At 38.7% G+C, this 14,701-nt stretch overlaps 1 non-coding gene across 1 annotated transcript; it reads right to left on the minus strand.

Moving 5' to 3' along the window:
• Positions 1-12,142: 12,142 nt before the first annotated feature.
• LOC150064452 (U6 spliceosomal RNA) lies at positions 12,143-12,249 on the minus strand. Its single transcript, XR_016535300.1, has one exon. It is a non-coding gene; the product is annotated as a U6 spliceosomal RNA (small nuclear RNA).
• Positions 12,250-14,701: the final 2,452 nt, after the last annotated feature.

The following is a 14,701-nucleotide window of genomic DNA, read 5'->3' on the forward strand; positions in this document are numbered from 1 at the left end:
GACAGAGACAGAGACAGAGACAAAAAGCAGCATTTAGTCTTCTGTTTTTCGTTAGAACTCTTATAGATTCCATTATTTAGTTGAGACTGATCGTGTATGTTCCCTGGTCTGTTGTGTTTATTCCTTTGTTTTTGCCTTTTTTTCCCTTAAAAGTCAGAATGTACCTTGAAGGCAGGTCTGGTGATACACACCTGTAATCCCAGCATTTGGGAAGCTGAGATAACAGAATTTCAGGTTTAAGGCCAATCTGGGCTACATAGCTCAATCCTATTTCAAACAAACATGTAAGCAAACAAATAAAACTCTACTTTTGTGAAATATCTGAAGAGTAAATGCAGTAAGTCAGGCTTCTATCACCCTAACTTTGAAGGACTTGGGGACTGCACTTTCCAAGGACTAGAATCCAGGTGGCTCATTCCTGTACGAATTCTCAGCCTTAGGTAACTCTGCATGTGGCTTGAGACTGGGTGTGCCTGGGCAGCCTTGTATGGCCATACTTGGCAATGTGCCACTTTTGTCTAAGGAAAATATTGGAACAAGAACCACAGCCGAACAGGGTACTGACGGCTCAGGCTGGAGGGGTAGAGTGTAATAGGAGTTCCGACTGATGCTGGTGAGCAGCCTGTGATGTGAACCTGTGCACAGAATGAAGCTGATGCTGCCAGGCAGTTTGTAAATCTACAATGCAGCAGGCAACTGTGTCCTCCACTGCTGCTGTCGCTGAGTCACTGGAGAGGAGAGCCTGTGAGAAAAAGCTCGACCATTCTTCCCTATCAGCACCCAAGACTTCTTTGGCCTGTTCCAATCAGAGAACTTGAAAACTTGAAATATGTGTCATAGCTGATTAATCCCAGAACTGTAACTAGAAAACTAGAAAACACACCACAAAGACCCTATAAACAAACATTTCCAAGTAGGACATTCAAATCCAACATAAGTAGATGATAGTAATAATGATTCTTCATATGCTGTTGACCAGATGGAACAACTATGAGTTCATCAACAACCTGATGTTTAATTCTGTCCCTGCCCATGTCTGCTTCCCCAGGATATATATCAAGTGTATCTTAGACATTATGTCATTTTATCATTCATATTCTCACAAAGGATCTCAGAATTGCTGTTCCTCTCCTGTGGTCTCCAGGCATTCAGCACAATGGAAACTTGTGGAAATTACAATTCTCAGGTCCCAGCAAAGTCCTTCTGAATCAGAAACTCTGGGAGTAGGGTCTAAAACATGGTTCTAACAAGCCCTCTGGGTAATTCTGAAGCACACCAAAGACATGGAACTAAAAAAAAAATGAGATTAAGATTGTTGTGCTAGACCCAAAGGAACATTGACTCAATGGTTTCCCTCATTTGTAATAATTAGTGCACATCTAGGACTCTCTTAGCAGAGGATTACAATAGTGTAAAACCTAGATACATAGGCCATGTAGGATGAGGCTAAATGAAAGGATCTCCAGGATATGGAAACAAGAGCTTTACCTTGTGTGATTGTTGTTCTTAATGTACTATGTTATTTCTCTTCTCTTTTGTTGTCCTTTGGTCAATCTCATATTGATACTGTATCTGACTTTGTTACCTGGTATATTATATATATATATATATATATATATGTTTATTTGAAATAAAAAAGGGATGGGGGAAAACAAGATGATTGGGAGGGGGAAATGGAAGGGAATTAGGGACAAAAACATGAGAGGGGGTGTCAATGTGTGAGAAGTGATGTACCCTCTGCTGAATGTAACTGTAACCCCTCTATACATTACAATATAAAAGATAATATAAAAATTATTGTGCTAAAAGATGAAGTCTTCTAAAGGATAAATATAATTCAATTATCACACCTAAACGTTTATAATAATTTCTTTGGTCGTTTTGAGATGGATTCTGTAGCCTACGCTAGCATTGAATTCCCATCATCTTGCCACAGCTTCCTGAGTACTGGGATGACAGAAAGCCATCACTGTATTTCATACTATTCAGTATTCTTTCAGTTGCCTCATTATTATTTTATCCTTTTTCTTTCTATTAATTCAGTGATTAGCTCCAAGTGGCCTCATAATGAGGAACTGATTTGTGTTACTTGTTTATTTATGTTTTAAGAGAGGGTCTTGGACTTGGCATTTGCTACCTACAGCCCACACTGGCTTTGAACTTTAGGTCCTTCTGTCTCATCATCCTGAATGGAAGAATTACAGGGGTATGCCATCATACATGACTGTGAATGTCTATTAATTATTTGAAAGGATCTCCTCCATCATTTACCCTTCCTCACCCTTACAACTGCAAATATCTGGCAATTTGTAGAATTTTCCACATTCCAAATTTTGCTAGATACAATTTTCTCCTTCCCAATGGCCCTTCATCATGTGCATTTTCTGGAAATTGATAGTTGTCTCCTAACAATGAAATCTGGCCATGTTGTGGTCTCTCTCTCTCTCTCTCTCTCTCTCTCTCTCTCTCTCTCTCTCTCTCTCTCTCTCTCTCTCTCTCTCTCTCTCCCTCTCTCTCCCTCTCTCTCCCTCTCTCCCTCTCTCCCTCTCTCCTTACAGGATGGAGTTGAGTTGTAATTCTTATCTTGTTAAAAGCCAGTCTGGGTCCGGGAATTGCACTGTAGCTCTGCGATTACTCCATGCTCTGCCTCACACTTCCCATGGGCCCAGAAAGACTGGGCTTTTCTTGACATTTCCTTAGGGTTCTACTTCTGGTAATGACAGTCTCAGGACAGCACAGCCATTCTCTCCCATTACCGACTCAGGTCCTAAGGACACTTCGTGGCAGGCAGCAGAGCCCCATGCTCAGCCATCAGTTTACCCCCTGGAGGAGATCAGATAACAGTGGCTTTTCTGTGGTGTTACTCAAGGAGCTCCTGGAGGAAACCTTGAGTCTGAGAGTGGCAACTTTGTCCCAGTCTCCAGGGCTTTGGTGGGTATACAAGTTTGCAGACAACTTCATAGTGAATGCTGCAGGGCCACATACTCATTGGAAATGGAATCCAACTACTACCCTGTCTTGGATTTCAGGAGCAGGTTAGCCAGAGTTTTCAGAAAAAAAGAAAATGTGGTTAAACAGGGGTCCATGTCTAAAAGGAGGAAATCAACAAACAGCGTATCTAATTAAGACTAAAACTGAAGCTGGGTTTTATCCCTTTACTCTTGGTTTTGGGGTTACAGTGTAGATAGACTAAATTCCTAATGTGTTGTAACTAGGCACTTGTTTCCACTTCCGTGTGGAATAAAGTCTCCATTGCCTCTTCTTTTTCTCACATATATTAGATCTGTGTTACTGCCTCCTTTCAAGGATCTTTTTAGATTAGTCATGCTTTGTGTTTGGACTCCAAATTTCTATCCGAGTGCTCCCCTGCACTTTATGGTTCGTTGGTTGATGTGGGTGCTGATTAGAAGGGTAAGTTCAGTGGATGAAAATTCACCAAACTATGTGAAGATGGTCTGAATGTTTTTATGGTTATGAGCTTCATGATGGGCATTTTGATGGATGGTGAGTCATGTATATGACAGTGATTTCTGGAACTTTCCTGTCACTTAAGTAGGTGTTTACCATTGTAGTCGCTGGGCTCCAGTCTTTCACCAAGTAATGGGCTACACAGTTTCATAGCCTAGCAGACTCCATATAGCCTTGATGACCCACAGGCTGTGCTGTCTGTCTGTCTATGTGAGTACGACTCTGATGTTTGCATGAAGACAAAGTTGCTTGACATTTTTCAGGGTGTATTCTTACTGTTAGGTGGAGCAGGACTGCATATGTAATAATAAAAAGTAAAAAAAAAATCCATCATAACAATATACCACTGTGATGACAGAGTTAATAATGGAGTATGCTGTGCATGTGTAGTGTATAGGAAAGGAAATCCCTGCACCTTCCTCTCAACTTCTTTTGTCATTTTTAAATCAGCAAATGGTTATACCTGGGATTAAATTGAGCATGTTAACTTAGGGGTCCATTGCTTCTCGATCAGAGTCATCCTCCCGTCACTCCCGTCTCCCCCTCAATATGGCTGCAATCTTGAAATGTTTCATGAAAGGTCTTTTCAAAAGTGTATTTGTTTTTGCTGCAGACAAATGACCATATTTTAAATATTTTATATGATTAAATGATAACCAAATGTGAATTATCATGGAAACTTCTGAAAATGGAGGAAAGGGAAGAGAAAGAAAGAAGGAAGGAAAGAAGGGAGGAAGGAAAAAAAAACTAAGAAAAAAGGAAAAATATCTGGGTCAGGAAAAACCAAAGAAAATATATCATGTAAAGCAATCATTATTGCTATGAACAAAAAGCTAAAGACGATTTTATTTTTGTATCCCGGTGACTGTCAGTTACTTGCCTTTGAGAAGAATAGGAGTGGCAGTGTTGCAGAGAGCACAATGGCTATTGTGGCCTTCGTTGGACTGATACACAGAGACACCCTAGCCCAGCCCCAGCCCACAGACCTTCTTTGTTCCTCAACTGCTCTTGCTTCACAATGCTAGTTTCATCCTATTGCTATCTTAGTGTTGTGGACCCCTATTCCATTTCTGATTCTGGGCTTCTGTGTTTGTGGTCCAAGCTCCTAGTCCTTGCTCTTGCTGATAACCAGGAAATTCCCTGGTGAATGTCTTTGCCTGAAAGAAGAAACCTCGGTCTGGACTCATTAGTACAAGTGAGGGCTGTGGTACCTAAAATAGTGCCTGTCAAAATTCTATGTATTCTCTACTCTCCTCCACTCATAGGGTTTTTCACTCATTTTTTTCTATATTTTTTCTATATTAAGTATGTTTGCTTTTTCAGTGGAGCTGCTCTACCACACTTGGTCAGAAACCAGAAAGTTGAAATAATATGTAATGATTTGTAAATCTGCTGAAACAAAGAATTAAATCTTGTTCCCTTAAGAGTGTACTAGAAACTAGGGGAGACAGATTACTCCTATAATTTAGCTCCACGGTAACAGAGATAGGTGAATCTAGAGTTTAAGGTAGGCTTGGGCTGGATAAGTAGATCCTATCTCAAAAGTAACACTCAAACAGACAAAAACACATAGGAGGATGAAGGAAAGGGGACAGGGAGAAAGAATGATGGAGAGTGAAGAATTTTGAAATGCATTACTATATATAAAGACATCATGTATGCAGAATCTTAGTGAAAGCTATTGATCAAAAGCATGGAAAGTTTCTGAGCAAAATATAATATATACATGTCTAAAATACTACCACAAGAACACTTGCTACAAGTAAAATGAACTAAGAAAATCCAATGAGAGAAAAGTAAAACAATCTATGGGGGAGCAGAATCCAGGGGACGGGCTAATGAACAGGATGAATGTGATAGAAATAGACTGTGTACATGAAAATGTATCAGTGAAATCCTTGACGTTGTTTGAAGGAAGTTGAGAGATAAGAGTGATAGAGGAGGTGAAGCTGGCTAGGATGCATGGAATACCTGTGTAGGGAAAGTCACAGCAAGATCTATCATTTATAACAAATATATGCTAACAAAAAAGAAAGAAGTAAACAACAACAACAAAACAAGACTCAAATATAAAGACAACGTAGAGTAAAATGGAGTAAGTCTTTGATACCTGTCCAGAGATTACAGATCGTAGAGATGCTCCCAAGTATATGACAATTCCTTTCCAGAGCGATTACACACTCACAGCAAGCTATGCAGCTGCAGCAAATGACGTTCAGGGTGGGCAGACAAGGTTAGACACGGGAGTGAAAAAGTAGGACTGGCGTATGAGCATGGTATAATAGTAATTGGAAAGGAGATCTAGGAGAAGTCCTCTACTTTTCTCTCTATTCTTCCTCCCTTTATGTCCTTATTTATCAGTATGATTTCAAGTTCCCCAGCCCTGCTCTGAGGTCAATCAAATGCTGTGTATCCATCTTCTAACTTCTTTAGGTTTTTGGTATCATGGTATGTTTTGGTTATCAGCAAACGAACGTTAAGTTTTCCTTCTGACTTGTGAAGTAGGGTCCAGTGATATCTCATTGCATGGAGGATCTAGGAGTTTGGCCAAGCCACTTACAGCTTGGCTGATATTCCGCTAGGCTTCCAAGGTAAGAGTTGCAAGCTCTTGTTTTATCAAGATTAGAAATCTGTACATGTCATGGATCTTTGGAGCTACTGGCAAATGGCTCAAACCACAAATCAGCTATGGAATCTAGATGTACTTGTGAGTAGAACTCACAAATGGAGTCTTAGATAAGTTACCTTAGAGATTCTTAGGCATCACGAAGTCTGCATATTGCTTCATGCAGAGACAGGTATCTTCTGTTTGTTTGTGGTTTGTGGTACAAACTTTCTGCCAAACTCTCACGTGACATTTGCAGCCATTTTTAAATTTTTTTCCTAAGCCTCATCCTTTACAGCGAATCACTCATAAAATGCTACCAAGCCTTTTTATTCTTAGAATTACCATGCTGTAGCTATAACAAACTTGGACAGTTCCATGTATTAATATGTACCTGTTTTCTATACAAAAGAAACAGCTACACGCTCAAGGAATTTTATACAGCACTTGTCTAAGAGCTGTTCTAAGATATGGCTACCTGTGGTCAATGTATCAAGTGTAATAAGGCTGGAGTCAAGGTTGAGATCCTGGTTGAGATCAGTCCAGGCTGAAATCTCCTGTGGAGATTCTGGGGAAAGTCTGCTTCCTCTTCCTGAAGCAGGTTGCTGGAATACACTTTGGCTGTTTACTTTTGACTTCTGCTACAGGTCTACTCCAGCTGGAGGGCACTGTCTCCTTCAAGAGGCTCCAATGATTAAGTTAGGCTCGCTGGGTGTTCAGAAAACAGTTGTCTCCCAGTGTTTTCCTCCAGGAATTTCAAAGTTCAGTTGAATAAAGTATTAGATGAAGCTCTTTGATATAACTTGAATTGATATTTTTCAGAGTGAGAGATAGGGGACATCCAGCTTTCTTAGGTCCATTTGTTGAGGAGTCTGTTTTTACTCCCCCCTCTCCCCCTCTTATCCACCTCCTTCTTCATCATCTTCCTCTTTCTCCTCTTCCTCCTCCCCCTATTCTTCCTTCTTCTGAGCCAGTTCTGGGGTTTGAACTCAATGCCTGAGCAGTAGCTCTAGCATTTTTTTCCCCCTGAAAGCTAGCACTCTATCACTTGAGCCACAGCTCCATTTCCAACTTTTTATTTTTGGTGGGTAATTGGAGTTAAGAATCTCAAAGACTTTCCTGTCCAGGCTGGCTTTGAGCCATGATCCTCGAATCTCAGCCTCCAGGACAGCTAGGATTACAGTCATAAGCCACTGGAATCTGACTTTGCAATGTATGTTTTTGCTTCTCTGTCAACAGATGGCTGTAGTTGCCTCCGTTTATTTTGGGGTGTTCTGTTTTATTCCATTGGTCTTTTATTGGTCTATCTATTTTTTTGCCAGTACCATGCTGTTTTGTTATATTTATCTCTTTTGTTATTTAGCTCTTCTTGTTTAAGTTTTCTTTGACTACTGGGGACTATTTGCATGTCTGCATGGATTTTAGGGCTGATTGTGTGTGTGTGTGTGTGTGTGTGTGTGTGTGTGTGTGTGAACATTTGAATTTTTTATGGGGACTGTACTGACTCTGTAGATGACTTTCAGTAGCATAGCTGTTTTCACAATATCAATTCTGCCAACCCACAAACATGGACGTAATTTCATCCTCTGTATCTTTGGGTTGTAGAGGTCTTTTACTTCCTTTGTTAAGTTTCTTCCTAAATATTTTTTAAGGCACTCATGAATGAAATTGTTTTCCAGACTCTTTACCTTTACAGATTATTAATGGTTAGTATATAGAAAAGGTATTGCTTTTTCTATGTAGATTTTATAGTGTTTATCAAGCCTAGGTATTTATCAACCCTAAACTCAGTGTAAAAATAAACAATGATTCAGTGGAGACATAATTAGGACTTAATTTTTTCTTGGGGGGAATTTCACTTACATTTCATATAAAATTAATCTGAGTTAATGTAAAAGTAATAATATCAATCCAAAATTTATTTGGTGGATTCTCGAGGGTCTTTTAAATATAGGATTAAATAATATTCAGGTAAGACTAATTTAACTTCTTTTACTACTTATATTCCTTTTATTTCATTCTCTTGCTTTATTGCTTTGGCTAGGAATTCAAGTGAATGAGATTGAAGAGAATGGACACTCTTGTCTTGTTCCTGGCTTTAGGGGAAATGGTTTCAATTTTTTATTTAATACAATGATGACTTTAGATGTGTCATATGCAACCTTTATTATATTGGAGTGTATTCCTTTTATTCCTAATTTCTTCAAAGCCTTTATCCTGAGAGGATATTTAATTCTGTCAAAGTCTTATGCATCTATTGAGATCATTATGTAGTTTCTATCTTTGACAGACATGAATAAGGTTTGAAACTTAGTTTTATTTGTCTCTTTTTAAATTTTATTGTCCGGGTAATGTATAGAGGGGTTACAATTACATTCATCAGATAATGGGTGCATTACTTCTTGAACACTGTTATCCCTTCTCATGTTCCTCTCTTCATTCATTCATTCATTTAACAAGTATTTGTTGAATGTTACTATGTGACATATCAAATTAGTTTCTTTACTTTTCCTGCTGGACTATTCTTCTTTTTTATTTTTTATTTTTTTAAATATTTTTTATTGTATTTAATAAAAGGGTTACATGATATTTGCCAGATAGAAGGTGCATTAATTCACATACATTGATACCCTTCCACATGTCTTGGTCCCCATTATCCTCCCCCCCACTCCCCTCTTGGTTTTCCCCCCTTCCCTGTCCATTTTCAAGTAACCAAATACAAATGTATCCAATATATCAGATGACAAAGTGAGACATTGTGACAATATGAGATAACAAAGGAACAGCAAAAGAGATGAGAGATAACATAGCACTTTAAGGACAGCAATCATTCGTTATATGGCTTTTGTTTCAATATCCTAGAGGTCCATTCAATTAGCTTCATACTATATGGCCTTATGTATCAAGTTTTTGCTCTATTGCAAATCTTTGCTATTAGAGCCCAAGGTTTCTACTGGTTATGATGAATGAGGGAAACCATTGAGCCTATGTTCCTTTGAGTCTGGCTTACTTCGCTTAATATGATTTTTTCTAAGTCTTTCCATTTCCTAACAAATGGGGCGATGTCATTCTTTCTGACAGCAGCATAGAATTCCATTGTGTACAAATACCACATCTTGTGGATCCATTCATCAACTGAGGGACATCTAGGTTGGTTCCATATCTTTGCTATGGTGAATAATGCTGCAATGAACATTGATGTGCTAGTGGATTTAGTATGCCCTAGTTTCTGGATGGTTGGGTAAATGCCAAGTAGTGGAATTGCTGGGTCATAGGGGAGCTCTATGTTTAGCCTTTTGAGGCACTGCCATACTGCTTTCCATAGTGGTTGAATGAGTTTGCACTCCCACCAACAGTGTAGTAGTGATCCCTCCTGGCCACATCTCCTCCAGCATCTGTTGTTATTAGTTTTCCTGATCCTGGCCATGCTAACTGGAGTGAGGTGGTATCTTAGAGTTATTTTGATTTGCATTTCTTTTATGACCAGAGATGTTGAGCATTTCTTCATGTGTCTATAGGCCATTTTTGTTTCTTCTTCAGAGAAAACTCTCTTTAAGTCTTTGGCCCATTTTTTAATGGGATGGTTGTTACTTTGGAAATTAATTTTGGAGTGATTTAATTTTTTGAGCTGTTGATATATTTTAGATATGAGGCCTTTGTCCATTGTATGGTTGGTGAAGATCTTCTCCCACTCTGTAGGCTTCCTAACTAGTTTACTAGCTATGTTCTTTGCCATACAAACCTGCTGGACTATTCTAACAGTTTCCTAATTAATTCTTCTATTTCTCCATCTTGCTCTGCAACATACCTTATTCTAGTCCATTGTCCTTCTAGCAGCCAGGTGGAACTTTGCTATTCAAAACTTTCTCCTGTGTTTTCAATTAATTCAGAATAAAATCTGAATCCCATGGCCCATATGTGGCCGACAGTCCCTTTTCACTCTCTTTTCCACTCTCCCTTTTACTCATTCCAGCTAATGCCAGGCTCTTTCTCATATCACCTGGGTGGGGCAAGCATATGTCAACCTCAGGCCTTTACTGCTCATTCTCCTGGCTTTGAAGGTTGTCCCCTAGAGAGCTACCCTATACAGCACCGCAACTGGCTACTCAAACATCATCTCATCAGTAACATCCCTCAACACCTGAATTAAAATAGCGTCTTCCCTCCACAGAACCTCTTCTTTCCCCTTACACCTTTCTTCCCAGCACTCAAATCACAAACCGATGTATTAAATATATATTATAGTAGCCTTATCACTCCTTCTACTAAGGATGTCAAATCCTGAAAGGATGTGTTTTGTACTGCTTAAGTCCAGTGAGTTGAGGTGTACTGGTACTAGGAGGTACTCATATATACTCAGGGAATTAGTGATTGACTGAACATAAATTACCTATTCCCTTCCTTCCCTCCCTCCCTCCCTCCCTCATTCCTTCCTTCCTTGGACTTCCTTTCTTCCTCTCTCTCTTTCTCTCTTCTCTCTTCCCCTTCCTTCTTCCTTCCTCCTTCCCTCCCTCCCTCCCTCCCTCCCTCCCTCCCTCCCTCCCTCCCTCCCTCCCTCCCTCTCTTCCTTCCTTCCTTCCTTCCTTCCTTCCTTCCTTCCTTCCTTCCTTCTTTCCTTCCTTCCTTCCTTCCTTCCCTCCTTCCTTCCTTCCTCCCTTGGACTTCCTTTCTTTTCTTTCTTCCTCTTTCTTTTTTCTCTTTTTCTTTCCTTTTCTCTTTCTTTTCTCTCCCTCTCTCTCTTTTTCTTTCTTTCTTCCATCTTGGGGTTTGAACACAGAGCCTGAGTACTGTTCCTGAGCTTGTTTGTTTTTTTTCTTTTTGCTCAAGGCGAAAAGGGCTTGCTTGATAGGTTTGATGCTCAATAAATCTAGTAGAATATCACGTCAGTACCATTTGAAGAGCAAACATGATGTAAGCCATGAGTAACTTGGGTTTCAACATTGGAATCACACCTCACCAGCTGAGGCTGCAGACAGCAACAGGACTTAGTGCAGTGCCCAGGAACTGTCTGGGAATGAATGCATATCTCTCAGTCACTCCCTGGTCAGGATGATTGAGAAACACAACTTCCAACACATCAGTGTACTTGAGGCCAATTACTTTCTGAACCATGGCTGGAAATTTCACACTGTCAGTGACAAATAGTTGTGATGGTGAAAGATACATTGCTCTATGGACTTACACTCATCCTCTGAAGGTGTCTGAAGACTGAGTGAAAGTTTCTATGGTATCTCCATGACTTCAAACTTGGATATACCTGAGGAGAGTATTACAGAAATTTATTAACATTGTTATACTCAGTGTAAAGATAAACTTACTGATTCAGTGGAGACATAATTGGGACTTAAATTTTCTGGGAGGGGGTCAGTAATCTGATTTCATTTACATTTCATATACAATTAATCTTAGTTAATGTGAACATAATGATATTAATCAAAACTTTAATCAGAATGTTGGAAAAAGTATGTGATCTTTATTTATTTTTAAGTGAGTCATTAAAAAAATAAAACTCATTCCTCATAAAGGTTTTTTGGATAGATCTACGATAGGTTTCTATCTTCTTTCCTGTCTTGTAAAATGTCTTTTCATAAACAGGTGTGAATTTTACCTTAGAGATTTGGAAAATATCCATTTTGAGTCTTTTAGGTTGTGATGTTTTCTTTTTGAGACAGGGTCTGAGTACACAATCTAGGCTGTCCTGGAATTCAGAATCCTCATGCTTCCAGTTAGCTCACGAGTAAGCACCTCCATGTCTGGGGTCCATTTTCTTTCTTGAGGATGTTAGTAAAAACCATCCAAAACCAAGCAAGCAAGTGAAACTAAGCGCCATACACAATACTACACAAAGATTTTGTGAATAAAGACCTAGGTTTAGGTCCAGGAATTATTAATTACTCGCTGTGGGACTCTAAGTATATTGCTTAATGGCTCTGGTGCTTAGCTTTCCCCAAGTAAAACAGAGAGACACATGCGTGTACATATCCAATCAATTTTTTTGAAGACAAAGTAGTAAGCCTTTTATTTTCCTGTTTTGCAAATAAATCTGAGTTGACCGCTCCTGGGAAATTAAAAAATATGGAACGCTTCACGAATTTGCATGTCATCCTTGCGCAGGGGCCATGCTAATCTTCTCTGTATCGTTCCAATTTTAGTATATGTGCTGCCGAAGCGAGCACTCCGATCAATTTTGAACATCAAATAATTCAAGAAAACTTTGAAAGAAGCTTTGTAATGATAAGGATTGAAACTTAATGCTTATGTTTCATTCTAGAAAGATGAAGTAGTCTTTAATATATTTATGTAATACCACAGAGTAAAGCAGAAATGAAGGTAAAACACAATACTCATATTTATATGTCAGATTTATTTATGTTTGTTCCTGTCCTGGGGCTTGAGTTTAGGCTGTGGGAGCTGTCTTTAAGGTTCTCCTGACCCCTCCCCTTTTCCCAAGGCTAGCATTCTATGATTTGAGCTCCATTTCCAGCTTATTTTGGTGGTTAATTGGAGGTAAGAGTCTCACACACTTTCCTTCCCAGACTGGCTTTGTAATGTGATCCTCAGATCTCAGATCTGGCTATTGCTTTATGTTATTCATTTATTTTTAATTTAATTTTGAGATAGGATCTTGTGATATGGCCCAAGTCTACTTCAAATGAACTATGTTGCTTAGGCTGGTCTCAAACTTAAGACTTTTCTGCATCTATCTTTCAACTGCTGGAATTACAGATGTACGCTACTCTATCTATCTATCTATCTATCTGTCTTCTATCTATCTATTTTTTTAGTTCTTAGAAATTTGCCACAAGTTTCTGATAGAAAGCTTATTCAGGTAGATTTTCAGTTAAAACAGATATGACTTTATGAGACAACAAAACAAATAAATATACAAGTTTTATTTGGGACTTATTCAATGAGAGTTTCTGTGGAGAGATCAAGAGAAGATAGTGGCATGTTCATATGTGGAAAATTACAGGATAATTTGTAGAATATTTTAATTTTATTGGTAAATGAATAACATATTTTAATATCAAAACAAAGGTTTATCTACACAATGGAGCATTTATCAACCATAAAATGTCATTTTCAGGAAAATGGGTGGAAATATAAATTGTCATGAGAGGTAAAATGAACCAGACAAATACAAATAACATATGTTTTCGTCATATGCAAGACTTTTATCTTAAAAAAGGAGGAAGGAAAATTGGGAAAGAGGAAGAGAAACTTTCCCTCTTTGCAGATGATATGACTCTGTATTTATTTATTTATTGCCAGTCTTGGGCTTGAGTTCAGGGCCTGAGCACTGTCCTTGGAGTTTCTAAAGGCTAGAGCTATACCACTTGAGTCTCAGCATCACTTCCAGCTTTTTCTATGTATGTGGTACCGAGGAATCAAACCCTGGTCTTTGTGCATGCTAGGTGAGCAGTCTAACACTAGGCCAAGCTCCTGGCCCTGATTCTGTATTTAAAGAACCCTATAGACTCTACTCCAAAGTTGCTTGAGCTGATTCAAAATTTTGACAAGGTAGCAGGGTATAATATTAACCCTTAAAAATCAACTGCCTTCCTGTATACCAACAACGAGAGGAGTAAGGCATCAATCAGGACAGCAACTCCTTTTGCAATAGCCTCAAAGAAAATAAAGTACTTGTAATTAACTTAACTAAGAATATGAAGGACCTTTATGATGAAAACTCTAAACACCTGAAAAAGGAAATTAAAGCAGAACTAAGGAAATGGAAAAACCTCCCATGTTCCTGGATTGGAAGAATTAACATCGGGAAAATGGCAATCTTGCCAAGGGTTATCTTTAAATTCAATGCAATACCCATCAATATCCCAATGTCATTCTTTAAGGAAATAGAAGAAGCAATCCAAAATTTCATATGGAATAATAAAGATCTTATATAGAAAAAACAATTCTTAGCAGAAAGAACAGCACAGGAAGAATTTCAATACCAAACTTTAGACGCTATTACAGAGCTATAGTAACCAAAACAGCTTGGTACTGGCACAAGAACAGGCCTGAAGACCAATGGAATAGAACTGAAGACCCAGAAATCAACCCACAGACTTATGGCCAGAACTGGTTAAGCACCTGCAGAAAACTAAAGTTGGATCCTTCTATGTCACCCTGCACCAGGATTAATTCCAAATGAGTCAAAGACCTTAAGGTAAAAGCAGTTATCCTGAAAACCTTACAAGAAGGAATCAGAGATATACTAGGTCTCCTTGGGACAGCTTGAAATATTCTTAATAAAAATCCAGAAGCACAATGAATTAAAGAAAGTTTGAATAAGTGTGACTGCATTAAACTGCAGTTTCTGTATGGCAAAGGATATAACTAGCAAGTTAAATAGAAAGCCCACAAAGTGGGAGAAGATCTTCACTAACCATACAACAAAAGAACTCATATCTAAAATATATCTACAGCTAAAAAAATTGAACCTCTCCAAAACAAATCTTCAAAGAAACAACCATGCCATTAAAAGATGGGCCAAAGACTTAAAGAGAGACTTCTCTGAAGGAGAAATAATAATGGCTTATAGACACATGAAGAAATGCTCGACATCTCTGGCTATAGAAGAACTGCAAATCAAAACAACTTTAAGATTCCACCTCACTCCAGTTA

The sequence above is a fragment of the Megascapheus bottae genome, chromosome 4 (genome assembly GCF_031878675.1).
Source record: "Megascapheus bottae isolate mThoBot1 chromosome 4, mThoBot2.hap1, whole genome shotgun sequence".
Classification (NCBI taxonomy): Eukaryota; Metazoa; Chordata; class Mammalia; order Rodentia; family Geomyidae; genus Megascapheus; species Megascapheus bottae.